At 42.9% G+C, this 14378-nt stretch overlaps 1 long non-coding RNA gene across 1 annotated transcript; it reads right to left on the bottom strand.

Moving 5' to 3' along the window:
• Positions 1-7236: 7236 nt before the first annotated feature.
• On the bottom strand, positions 7237-9395 carry LOC104945696 (uncharacterized). The gene is made up of 2 exons (XR_798366.1): positions 9312-9395; positions 7237-8589 (listed from the first exon to the last, which is right to left on the bottom strand). It is a non-coding gene; the product is annotated as an uncharacterized lncRNA (long non-coding RNA).
• Positions 9396-14378: the final 4983 nt, after the last annotated feature.

Raw genomic sequence — 14378 nt, 5'->3', positions numbered from 1 at the left:
AGTTCCTGCAGTCTCCAAAGTCTGACCCCGTCATTTAGGTCAGAGATGGACTCCTGACCGCAGCCTCCCACCACAACAGTACGGTCAGTATAGAAAACAGCCAGCTAAAGCTCCAGATTTTGAGAAGAAATCAGATTTAGAAAACACAAAATCAGACTTGCAGTTCAGGTCAGAACAGACCTACACATACACTCACACAAAAACTGTTTGGGTGGGAAACTAAAAAGCACAGACCAACTTAAGAACCAACACCTACACACCTGCACTCTCTCATGCGCATTCTTCAATTTCCACAAATGAACAGACAGACAGACATGAAGCAATACGGGCACAAGTCCTTACATGCAGTTCCCCCTGTCCCAGCTCCGTTTCCCCTTAAAACACTGCCTCTTTATTCTCTATGAACAAAAAAAACACTCTCTCTTTCTACACACACACACACTCACAGAAAAAAACGGGGGACTTCCAGCCACTGAGAAATAGCAGCGTAATTGCCGGTGCTCTGTTGTCTATCAAGACCTGACCTTTTCAACATGTGTGTGCCGTGTTGGGAGCGGTGGGAACCGGCGAGGAGGAAGACAGGGGTCTCCCCAGCTCTGTGGTGGTCTGACCCAACCTCCCCCTTCTTTTCTCTACTCCAACTCCTCAAAACATTGGGAACTCCCACTGCGTCCCCATGTTCTGTGGATTCGGAGGCTAGGAGGGGAGGACACGGCCAACCCACAAATCAGACTCTTGGCAGGGGGACATCAAAGTCGAAACAGGACGACATGGAAAGGACAGGGGGAGACAGAGCTGCCCTGTCTCACTGCGGCCCCTAGGGAAGGAGGAAAATTCAAGGTCCATGTGTAGAGCCCAGACATTATAGCGGCACAAATGTACGCTTTCTGTTGGTGCCAATGGGAAAAGAGCTTACTGGAATTGCCTTATGTGAATCTGGCCATGAAATAAGGACATTAAAGAACTAAAAATATACAGGGACCGACTCATAATAAACATTTGAGAGTTTATAGGATTAATCATCAATGGTAAGCGGAAAGAAATGGCTTTGACTAGCAGCAAAAAAACAAATAACGAGAAACTAATATCAAGAGTGAAGCAGAAGATGTGGGGTCCATCTTAGAGCCTTATATGAAAACTAATTATCAAACATCATAAGCAAAATGGATCACTCATGGGTCCAATGACAAGTTGCCTTTATGACATGACAGACAAGCTCAGCTCTCAGAGGGGGCACACAAAGCTGTCCTCAGAAATGTATTAGGAGCCTATAAGCCCATAATTACACCAATTGGCATGTCAGATGGGGCTTTCACTTCGTTATTTACCCTTCCTTCTCCACTTGTCTTTCACTAGCCCTGGGCCGCCCCACTCACGGTGTAGGGACCATGAGATGGGGGAACTAGTGGCGGCCTTGAGATGCTGGTGGTGATTAGGCAAGGGGTGGGGGCAGGGTTCTGTATCAGGGGGATTATGGGGAGATTTTTCTTCTTGACTTGAGTGACTTTAGATATCCATGACAGAGATGAAAGACGAAATGCTTGGATTGGAAGGAGGAGAAAGGGAGTAAGGAGACAAGGAAGGGTTGCAAGGGTTTGAAGGAAAGAGACCACTCAAAGAAAACCCCTGGATTAAAGGGTGATTACGACCAGTTAGAGAATCCACTTTGGTGCACCTGGTAATTCAGCGGTTTACATGCGGTATCAGCCCCAGGGCCCGATGCGGCTTGAGGTGTGCTGCGACATGGAGCAGGGCTCTGAATTTTGTTTTACATTTCCCTCAAAACAGCGCGATTCCTATAGCAACCACTATTAACTGAGCAAGGCATTTAACCTCCAGGAGAGAAGCCTCACATTGTTTATTAGCAGAACCGTGATGCTATTTTGCACGAATCATGGTAACGATTAACGCTGGTTTATGTGAGCCCTCTGCAGGTAGCTCCTCTGAAAGAAACACTACAGATGCTTTAAAAAAATAATTACAACATTATTTTTGCTCTTTTATTGTTCAGTAGTGATGGATGTTTTTCAGCAAGGGGGAGAGAGAAAGAGATTAAATAAACATTTGAAGAAAATATTAGCTTAGTTAGAAAAACCTCGAGAAGCAAGTAACAAGAAAAAGTCCCTGCCAGAATTGAACATTGCAGTCTGCTGGCCCTAAAAGAGGCCCAGGTAGCCACATACTTGTTTGATTTCATGCAATATATGCCCTGATTCAAAGAATGAGAAATTGGGCAATGTTTGCATGCATGAACGTGTGTGTGCATATGTGCATACACAGCGGTTTCTGTAAGCTCTAGGACCTAAATTGGAAAAATAACTTTTTTTGGTCCCTAAGTCTTTGATGCCAGCCCATACTGTCATTATGGTACACAGACCAGAACTATAATAACACCTCTCCTCCTCCTCCTCCTCCTCCTCCTCCTCTCTTAGGACTCAAGATGAAGTGTCAAAATCCCAAGGCAGAGGGAGATCACAACAAACTGATTATCAACAGGAAGTGGCTCCATTATGGGCTTAAAGATATAGGAGAGAGTGCTCTCTGGTTACTGCGCTCACTCAAATCCACACATTCCTGCAGGGTTTAAGGAGAGCCAGGTCACCCCTGTGGACTCTTCTCCCCAGCCACTGCCTCAGCCCGGAGGCATTGCTCGGGGTACAGCTGGGACATTGAAGGGCTTTGGGGGTCCTTAAGGAAGGGTGTGGGTGTCTGGGGTGGCCTGGAAATCAGAAGGCACTTGACAGCCTTTGTCTTGTGACTTTGCACACCTGCAGTGAATGGCTGTCTCTTTGGGGATGAGGTGAGTTTTCTGAGATCTGAGAGAAGACTTAGTGAAGCACTCACATCTAACAGACCCCGACAACTTGTTCATTACTTGGGAATATGCCACGTTTTATCAAGGTATTTTAAGAATGTCTATACACCCAAACCAAATTGGAGCATTGACCTTCTAAAAAACTGACAATTTATTTAGAAACAATAGATGCTTGTAGAACCTGGAGCAAATCAGCCATTAAATGTCTCAAAGCTAAACATGATCTGAGACGACTTCCTTAACAGTTCAACAGGGACCTTTCCCTGACTGCATTCCTCCATCTTCCTAATTTGATTAGAAAAGAGTTTGACTATTTTTATGATCTGCACTCAAAGCCCTAACGATTCCTCAGAGAGTAGGAGGAACTGAAAAAAGAAACAATTGAGAAGATTGCCAAGCTGCCTCCCCGGGGAGTGAAGTCGAAGTGAAGAGATGGATTGTGCTGGGTCGAGATCAACGTAGGCAGAAACTGCAGAGTCATGTGCATGATGGAATATCTCAGATGGAAAATGCTACCGACCCATTCTTTCCCTCTTGAGCATGCAGAATATTTGGAGAACATTTCAGTCTTTTGTTTATTTGTTCTACACGTCGTTTGGAGGCGAGTCGCCAAAGGCTCCGTTTGCTGGGAATAGCTTTGAAACTGAGGCCAAAAATCGAGGCGAGTCAGGGAGGCCTAGTCTCAGTGTTGGTACATGTATACATGTGAATTATTTACTTGTCGTCCAGCAGGAAATGAGGAACGATAACAAGCTTGGGAAAGAAAAGCAGAAAAACAAACAGATGCTATCTCAACCCCTCGTTCATTTCTTTCTTTCTCCTCTCTTTAATCTGAGGCAGTCGGCCGTGTCCGACCTCAGACCAACGACAGAGAACCTGTCCCTAAAACAGCGGAAGGAAGTGGAACGATCATTATGTTAGTTAATGACTGTTAATCTAAAAGATGTTGAACAAATTAAAGGGGAAGTGTGTCAATTGTACTCATCAAAGTCTGCCTACAGGTGTTGCATATGTGAAGAAAAGTGTAGGCTACAATAAACCCACCAGCCGGGCCAAAGACTACGAATAAACTACATAGACTACTGAAACTCCGATCAAATTGTTGATGATTCAGTTGTTGTTGTTGTTGTTGTTGATGTTGAGCGCCACGTTTTAACAAGAAAGAACAATGTGTAGAATAAGACATCCTGTTTTTTCTGTTTCTGCCTCACATTTTGTTGACTGTCCATTGCGAGTACTAGAATGGTATTAAAGAGCAATACTAAATTGGTATTTTTTATTTTGTTTCCATTAAGTGAAACCAGATCTGACCACCAGGTTACTGTGTCGTCACTACCTGAGCCGGACCTTGTGATGATCTCCTGACCCAATTTCGGACTCTCCGTCTCCCCCTGACCTCGGCCCGACACCCCCTCTCATCCCTAACCTTTCAATCCCATCAGCCCCACCATTGCTCAATCACCTGTGACCAGGCCTGGGTGGGTGACCTTTGACCCGAGAAGGTCACGATTAGAGCTGAGAATCAGAGCAGCAGAATTGGGGACCAGGCAGAGAGGAGATGGCCCTGGACCGAGAGCTTCGACCCAGCGAGGCTGAACTCTGGAAGAGTCAGGTCGCCACACCCAATACATCTAGAAAAGAGAAGAGCTGCGTATCAAAGGCTCTGGTCATTAGCGCAGGAGGTTTAGGGGGGATTTTTATTTCCACCAGGGTGTAGGGATCATGGAGGTGGGAGAAGGCAGCAAAAAATGTTGGCAGGCATTTTAATTAGCTTGATCTCGCCAGACAAGGGATAGGAGGCAGCAGGCAGAGATGGCGACTATGGGAACACAGAGCACAAGAGAGGAGGACAGGAAACAAAAGAGAGAGAATCACGGAGAAAGAGAGAGGGATAAAGTGGGGGTGAGGGTCGCACGCCCAGGGGCTACTCTAACTGTGCCAGATCTAAATATGCAGCACCAAATAAAACATCCTCTCATGAGATCATGGGTGGCTGTGACTGGTTAGGGGATGCAACAAACACACACAAACCAAATCGCTCCCAGCCATCCTATCTTGTAAATTTCTGGCGATCTCTATATAAAACTTGGAATTTGGAGGAATGTACTTAAAAAGCCGTCCTGTAAATGAGGAGGCAACAGTTCCCATGCTGGGATACATTCTTTAAAATGTATCTCAGTGGTGTTCCGTACATTTCACACCACTCAGGAGTGCACAAAAAAAGGAGAGCCTATCAGAGGTCATACTCCTCCTCCTCCATGTTCATTGCCTCCTCCACCTCCGTCTGCTTCCTTTCTGTCTCCTCCTTCAACTCCTTCCCACTGGCTCTTATTTGTTTGGACAACAACATACACAGGAGCCTTGCATCAAACATACTTAGCTGTGGGAGTAGCTGCAAGTTGTACAAGAGCCAAGAGGCAGCAGCAAAAAAAGGGTGGAGGTCATTCATCCACCCAACACCCTGCTACTGTAGCTCTCCTCCTCTCCTGTTTGGCACTGAATGAGAATGAGGGGAGAGCAAAAACAAGCTGGCTGCGAAAAAAACAAACATGGAAAAAAACATGTTTGCATTCGTGATATCAACAATAAAACACAATGTGTAGCCACAAAGCAATTAAACAAATAACGTCACATACTGTAAGAACAATAGCAATGTTTATTTTTTTGATATATCCTTGTTCTGAGTTTGAAGTTCTGCAGTGGACGTTCCTCACCATCACCCGAAAAATTGGATGCTCTCCAAGCTTTTCTTTTGCGGTGCATCAAGTGAACGTAAATACAACCGAGTCCTTTTAAGACACTCAGGTAGAATTATAAATTGAAAAAAAACATCCTTTTAAATTGGCTGTTGTTGACCGTCTGAGTGCTGATGGCTGAGTTTATCCTAACATGGTGATCATGTTTCTTTCAATGTGAAAGTGTGGTTACCTGAACCGATGATTGCTTGGCTGGCGAAAGGTTTTTGGCTTCAGCGTTACAGGCACAGTGGGACTGCAGGAGCTGTAGCACAGATTATGGGACTATGAGAGCATAAAGGGCCCAAACACAGAACTGAGTGACCTAAATTAAAAGTTGGTAAAAGAGTGTGTGAACGTGTGTGTTTGGTCGTGCTCTTGTATTTGAACATTGGCAGAGTGCCACGTTATCAAGGCTTCATCTTACTGCTCATGCGACAGTGCCAAGTTTTGTCCTCGGCTTGCCCACCCAGGATGGCCCAGTAATGGCCCTGCCTAATCAGGTGCTGTGGACGCACACACGCACACACACAGTACACACACACATAAAACAAAACAGGCCAGCTCTGGTTTTCTTTCTGATATTACGAGCGTTATAAAAAGAGGCTTTCTTCATTGTTTTTTTACAAAGCAAACGCAACTCAAGGTCTTCTTACTATCTTTTTAGTGAACAGAGTTCATCCATCCATACAAAATCCATCCATTGACGACACACTGTTGTCATGGAGATGCATCTGATGAAATTGGGAGCTCAGTACCTGTTATGATTGCATCCAAAGCACTTTCAGGAACTCTTTGTTGGACTCAAATTGCAGCCTTGATATGAAACAACAATTTGAATAACCAATGCTAACTCAAGGTCCACTTAATCAATATTATCTGGAACTTGTAGATTATGTTTTCATATACATGGCATGCATGCAACTGCTATTTCTCTCTCTAGTAAGCATGTCAATAAGAAGAGAGAAAGAGTAGTAATGTTCGGCATGAATTCATCAAATGTTCTGATATGTTAATCCTAGTAAACTGCCATGACTAGAGATGTGTTATTCTTCCTGGACACCAAAACTGAAATCCTTGCAGATCGTAAAGCATTACGTTTTTCCCTCAAGATCTACAAACCCCAAATTAGTGTATTTTGGATTTTTTTGTGTGTGTTTGTTTGTTTGTGTATTGTCAAATGGATTGTGTGAGCTTGTGTGTATTTGTATTTGTGGGGAGGGGAGGTACTAAACTCAATGTCGGCAATAAGGGGCACATTCCTAAGTTGATTTAGTGGGCATTAAGATGAAGAGGAATGTGTCAAAGCTGTAGAGGCTTTAGTCCACTGTGGGGTAAACTGGCTGGGAGGAGCTCTGACGGCTCAGACTGACGGATGATTGACACTTGACTTAATGTGAGGACGCTGAAGAGCAAATAGTGGAGGGAAGCCGGGATGGAGAGGAGGTACCTGGGGGAAGAGGACAGTTAGTACTTTGGAGAAAGACAATGGAGGCTAATTGAGATATGACGCTTGAGAGACGTAGGGTGTTAGATGAGTTAAATGAAAGAGAAGTAAGTCTAGTCAGGAGAGGAGGTGAGGTTGCCAGAAGTTGGGATGAGGAAGCGGAAACAAGTGAAGAGTCACATTTACACAGGGTCAAGGAGGGGCCGATTAAGGGATAATAACGACTCAAATCGAGAGGATTTCAGAAGCTAATCTTTATTTGCCCAAGATGGTTGATAGTTGAAAGAAAGACATAAAGAGAGAGAATATAGAAATATTCTTTTCATAAGGTCCCATTGTATACAACATTGGTCACTGGGTCAGTTGTGCATCTTTGACAGATAACATTAGATCAAAGGAAAGCAACACAAATACATATTTTTTTACATATTTATTTTATATAATTATATCATATAAGTAATGTCTTAAAAAGTGCTAAATCAAACATCAGTATTGAACCAACATTACAAACTCTTAAGTGGTGCAAAAGCTGTCATCTAGCAATTTACTGTAACATAAAACTAAAACAGCGTAAGAAAGCAACAGGAAAGACGTGTGTGTGTGTGTGTGTGTGTGTGTGTGTGTGTGTGTGTGCGTGCGTGTGTGTGTGTGTGTGTGTGTGTGTGTGTGTGTGTGTGTGTGTGTGTTTTGAGGATTGACCTAGTCCTGAGACAGTGCAAGCATATAGAGAACAGTTGTGTGTTTCATGTCAGGTTGTTTGTGTTTTTGTGGACCGGACTGATAACATTTACTGCTCTTTTGGAATCCCACAGCTCATAGATCAGACTGAGAACAGAAAGGATTTTTTTGAGAAAAAGCTGTTATTCGGCTGACATAATCTTAACTCAACATATCACTGCCTTTAATAAATCCCCCAACTGATAATAGCAGTAAAAGCACACATAAGAAGCACTAAAAATGAAACAGCCACATTTTTTTTTCTTTCACACTGTGAAAAAAATAGGCAAACAACTGGACGTAAACATGACTTCACTTCCTTCGTTTTTCCTGAATTCGACTGTACCCTTCATAAATTCATGAAAGTGAAAACACCCTTCTCTGTCAGTTTAGAAGCATGCATCATATATACAGTTGCCACACTGTACAAATGACTCATTTACCTGTATTATCTGATTTTTACACTCCTGCATGTTGATTTTGACATAAAGCTACGTGACAGCACAGGTCAAGTCAAAGTGCACAAGATCAAAAGAAAATAAACGAGCAACATGGGAAAAAGGCAGGAAATGAGCGCCCTGTAGTTGTGGATGTAAAACCCATGTCCTTTACCCCTTCTCCTAACCTCACCCTACCCACAGACCCAAACTCTGATGCTGATGCTGCCCACCCCTGCTGGTGGAGCCCAGAGGGGCTGAGGTGTCACACTGTGAGGGAGATGAAGCTGTTGTATCTCTGGATGTTCCTCTTGAGGATCTCTGAGCACGGACCCAGCACACGCTCAAAGCGAGGCCGGTCCAGCTTCACACACTTCAGCGGACCACGAGCGACTACGGTGGCTGCCCTGGGACGGTTCAACAGGAGGGCGATCTCACCTGGAGGAGGAAGAGGTACACAGGACAAACAACAGTTTTGAGTCAATGAAAACATTACATTTTGTTTATCGCAGTAATAACCTGTGATTAATCAATAGTTGGGATGTTTTAATAACGAATGCATGAGAAAGAGAAAGCTTTTTTAAACTTTGTTATTTTAGTGATTTCAGAATTTCTGGCATGATTTTCCGACTCTAAGCAAAAGCATCCACAAAGCCGCCGTCACAAAAAGCTGCTTTGATTTCCCTCTGTATACTTTACGCTATATATCTTTTCATATGGTAGTATTCTCCCTGCCACTATCATATTGCATATACTGTATCCAGACTAGAATTACATTACGAAGTTAGGGCTGAATTTGGCAATGTAATGTTTTTTTTAACAAATTCAGATTTTCCGGATTAATCACAAGTTAACAATGACAGCCCTAATGAATACAAATGTGTTAACGTGTATGCTTTGTGTAGGAGTGCAATGTATGTCTTAGCATTCATTTTAGCATTAGTTCAACCAAGTGCAATTTAAATGCAAATTGCAAAACTGCAATATTAAGACCAATTACAAATGCCACACATCAGTGCAATTTAACCAACCTTTGAACTTTCTCAGCTATGCGACAAGCCAGGGTTGCATGCACAATTTATGTATCTACAGTATATGCTAACTTTAAGGTATAACTTGAACCAGTTACAACAGCTGATTGTATGTGGTGCGAAACTCACCAAAGTAGTCAGAGGGTCCGAGGCGTCCAACCTCCACATACTCCTCGTTATCGGACCTACGCTGCAGAACAGAGGCTATTCCCTGGAGACAGAAAAGGAGAGGTGGAGGAAAGGGAGAAAAGGAAGAGACAAGAGAAAGAACAGGATGAGAGGGGGTGTGGGTGTAGAAGGGAGAGATGGAGGAAAGGAGGGGGTGGGAGAGAAAAGGAGGAGTTATTTAACAAATGGGTTGAAAATCGGCAGGAGGATTAAGCCAAGGAGAAATTCCTTTGCTTCATAGGAACGCAGGTGCACAGGATTTAGCCCAATTTCCAGTGGGACTGACACCTGTTCTGCGGGATGCTTATGAACAACAAAACTAAAAGCCACACACTCACATATTCCAACTGGATGGGTTATAGAAATTCAGATTGGTTCTGCTTCCTCCAGAGTGTAATAAATACATCTAAGCCTTATGAGAGACTGACTGAGTCCTCAGTGTCTCCATCACTTAATCCACTTGATCAGTATTGACCCACAAAGTGGAAATAATGATATTGTCCAAGACTGAGCTCCAATACAGTGTCCCTAAAAAACCCTAAAACAACACACACTTCATGTACACACTTTCGTACGCTCCACTAGACTGTGGGTTTGAATGTCTCAAACCCACAGTCTACTCTGCATATGCAAACACGCACAGTCAGGCATTAATAACAAGAAACATAGACCCAGATGGACACAGATTGAAACACAAACCAACACGCAATTACCCATACACACATACAGTGAGAAAATCAACAGCTGATGTCTGCTGGACAGACTGACTGGGCTCTGAGCGGCTTGGATACGCTTATTACCGTCACCCGCTGGTTGCTGTTGTGTGACTGAATGTGTGAGTCATCTAAAAAGTATAATGCAGGAAATTTGATTTCCGTTTACTCTGCCCAACAGATGATGACAGTTCAAGCAGCCGTATCTTGCAGCTGTTGGTTTACTCAGTGTGTGTGTGTGAATGAGAACATGTTTGATTGTTTATCAGTGCTATGAGCTAAAATCTTGGAGTGTTCGATGCAGACAGTGAGCTTGACAACGTTTTTCTCTAAAGTATTGCTGTGCTTCTGTGATGGAGCATACGTTTGGCATGCGTATGTTTTGACTGAGGTAAAATATGTGTTTTTAACAATGATGTCTAGACATTTACATGTACTCAAGTTCAACTGTAAATTGGTAGCAGGTAAGAAATCAGCAGGGGAACTTCCCAGCTTGTCTTGGACCGTGTTGTAAAACAGACTTGACCGTTCCAGCACTCTAATCCTTTTTTCTGCCCTCTCTGCTCCTTCTGCTGACCAGGCTTATAATGCTTAATATGAATATAATGAGCTTTAATGAGAACCCCAAAACAGCCAGCTCTTCACTTAAGGCACACAAAGGTGAGACTGTATTTTAATGAAAGGGATATGTGTGTGAGTTTGTAATGAACTGTGGCGAAGTGGTGGATAATGTTCAGGTAAGCAGGGCATAGTGTGTGCGTGAGAGGTGACCAACTGTCCCGTGATGCCGTGACCACACACACACACACGATACAGCAGGGTGAATAAAACTGTGGGGCGGGGAACGAGGGCAGTCATGGTGTGGCTGAGCCTGGCTGGAGGTAAGGTTAAGTGTTGTGGACAAGTTACATCATATTTAGTTTAAAAACAGTCCTTTATGTTGACTTTGACACTGCAAAACATGCACGATGCAGTAACAGTGATATTAAATTCCTCCAAAACAATTTTGCTTTTTGATCAGTCGATCGAGCAATAGCTGGACTGAAGAATAAGTCACATGACTCATGTCTATAATAATGTGTTGACTATGTCTGTTAGTATTTTTTGTTTATTCAAGCGTTTATGCCTCATTGCAGATGTGAACTCAATACAGATACTTCACTATGGTGGTTGAATGAAGGTTATTGAATTACATTTTCATAAGGACCAAAGAAAGAAAATCCCATAAAGTTATCCCACTTCATTTGAGAATCACCCATGAATAAATTAATGTGCAAACACTAGAAACAATCACTGATTTCACTTCACCCTGTGCACCTGAGTGTAAAAGTGTTTTAAAACAGAGAGAGGATGTGAATGGAGGAGAGAACGACTGTTTACAACCAGTTGATTCCTTTCCTTTCCATTCATGTCCAAACAAAGAGAGTGAGACAGTGCAGCACCGTCATGTACAGTAGTTCATTGGTGAGCAGGCCTCTCCCAGTGTGGTCCAGATAACCATCATGTACTGTACCAGCGCTCTGCTCCACAGACATTTCTTTTATAAACATCCAAGATCCTCGTCACCATGCTTCCCAATGCAGAGTGCCAAAAAAAAAAAAGGAACAACACTAAAGGAAAAAAGACAAACAGGGAAGACAAACAAAAAGTATGAATAAGTAAAGTTGCAAATAAAGATAGTGGGAAACGGTTTGAGTCCACATAAAGGGCAGCGGTTCTAAATGATCACTTATACGTGGTATAACAGGTCGGATACAAATCTTAAATTGCATAACCAAAATGCGCATTCACACCCACTCGTACGCATACCCACATACACATACCACACGCAGAGCATAGCAAGTCGGCTCGTGGTTACATGTCAAAATGTAGCATCCTGCATGCAGGAAGTTACAACCGTTAGATATACAACAGGCACAGAGAGAGAGAGGGAGAGGGAGAGAGAGAGGGAGAGAGAGAGAGAGAGAGAGAGAGAGAGCTGCCCTGAAGGTGAATGTCTCAGATTCACATCTACTCTGCGTTATCTCAAACACTGACTACCATGGGAGTCATCACTAACACAAAAAACGACCCTGACTTCAAGCTAATCTGTAAATGACCACAAACAGTCAATATGGAGTTATCTATAAAAATGTTTCATAGCTACTCTAAAATGTGATTTTAGCAAAGACAAAACACTGGCTGTGCTGTTCTGTTGATTGTAGATGCTGCGTCATGTAACATTGAATGATGGCCGAACAGTAATAATTGTAATCCCAAAGAAAAAGTGGTTCGATGGATTTTCCTGTTCCTCAGATTATACACTAGGAAGCTGATACTAAATGTACATATTAGACATTAATATATACAGTATATCTTTTTAAATGTAGAATTGGTTGGAAAAGGAGTAACTTGTTTAAGCAATCATCATTTAATATATCTACTTCTATATGATCTAAATCTGGTGTAATCTCGCTCAATCATCCTGAATCACATCATCGGTCCGCTTCTGAAACTTTTCAATAATGCAGGCTAGGTGTGGGAGGTTGGAGTAAGGCATTACAATTTAAAGCAGAGTCCTGCGGTGTAGATGTCCATTAGTCCTCCATTATTCGAAACAGAACATAGCCATGCTTTCAGTAAAGGGCAGCAGAAGGGAATATTGAAACCATTGACCCCAGGTCCAAGCTGAAGACGTGTTAAACCAGAACCCAGGCAGTATGTGTGTGCTGTGTGATTTATGATGGATAAATCTCTACCCATTTCAAGGCTTTCCAATAGCAATTTAATGAAAAATGTGGAACACCAAAGAAAGATTTAAAATGCGTTACGGTTTGCTGCTTTTCCATCAAACCACATTGAGGCTCTCGATACGATCAGTGGCAAGATTATGCAACAACGGTTCAATCCCCTCCAAGCTGTGCAGCCCTGAGATAAAAGTTTAATTGAGAAAAGTCTCCCACTGCTACCTGCATCATCCTATGCAATAAGAATCCAAGTATCCACCAATGTTAGTTGAAAAGATTGTAAAAATGTGTGCTTGTAGTTAGCTTTACCACATTTGAATGCTATTGGAATGAGTTGAACAGGATAGTGTGTTGGACAGCTCATTTGTAAAGCATCAAGGAATTACTTAATACTTCAGATGTTAATTTGTCTCTGCATCTGGCTCTTAATCTTTTAGATTTGCGGTAGATTTAAATAAAAAATAGCTGTGCTTTTTTGTAGTTTAGAGTGACTTACTGGGAGCGGCCTGTTCCTGCTCAGTGGGTTCTGCCTCAGGTTTCTGGGGCGGACCTTTGATCTTGTAGAGCAAAGCGAGCAGACGGCCTTTTATCGAAGTGTCCTGCTCTTCCTCTTCCTCCTCTATGGGAATTCCTGCAAGGGGAAACACATTTCTGTCAGTGAGTTGTTCTGGCCTTCAGTCACAACTATTACAAAAATGTTAAGACGCCATATGGTGGTGTTGATTGTGGTGCCAATACTAGGTCATGCCAACCACATGTGACTGGTAGCCTCCATTTCACACCAGGCATAACCAGAGTATTTTTGTTGGGTAATCTATGGTAGGGCTAACCCATGCAGTGTCGGGGCTCAAGTCAGTATTTGCAATGTAATTACATACACGCTATATCGCCCCCCTTGACAGTGAAACGCCGTGAGGTTTAGATTATTTCCCTGTCTCAATCAAAATTGAACTGTATGAAATAAAACAGCACATTTGTCTTGTAGTAAATAAAAAGGGATCAATGTGAACGTGACGTATGATAGTACACGTTGAAGATCCAATGGGGATACTGAATGGCGGTTCCGACTGATCTCAATCAGTAAGGCATGACGCAGACCCAACGTTTCGTTGCTCTGATTGGCTGTAGGTCTATTCAAAATTGCATTATGAGGCATTTTGATCTGACCGCGGCCGCGCTGATATTATAACGCGAGAGAATTTCCACACCTTTAGTGTATAAAACTCCCCCACTACTTCTTAGACTATTCCTTGCACCCCTCTTCGATCATAAACCCGAATGGTCTCAACCATATTGCATCAGTAACGTGCACTTGTTGTTACAGCAGGATCAGTTTGTGTGTTGTGGACACGACCGGTATATTTTCGGAAGCCGTGTTCTCAACATTTAGCATTTTGCTTATTATTTAATTGAATTTGCTCACTTTAACATCATTTTTCACGGTGGGGCTAAGCCATTTCTTGGTATGCTGTAGCCTACCCCAGCCATACCCTGGCGCCGCCACTTCATACAGTACAACACAAAAATCACTCTGTGTCTTGTTATTTAAGTCAAGAATCAAGAAGAATCACTTTGTGTGAGAAGATATC

Source organism: Notothenia coriiceps, unplaced genomic scaffold (genome assembly GCF_000735185.1).
Source record: "Notothenia coriiceps isolate Sejong01 unplaced genomic scaffold, NC01 NC01_scaffold00009970, whole genome shotgun sequence".
Classification (NCBI taxonomy): Eukaryota; Metazoa; Chordata; class Actinopteri; order Perciformes; family Nototheniidae; genus Notothenia; species Notothenia coriiceps.
The sequence above is the reverse complement of the archived record's forward strand: the minus strand, read 5'-3'. Positions and strand labels throughout refer to the sequence as shown.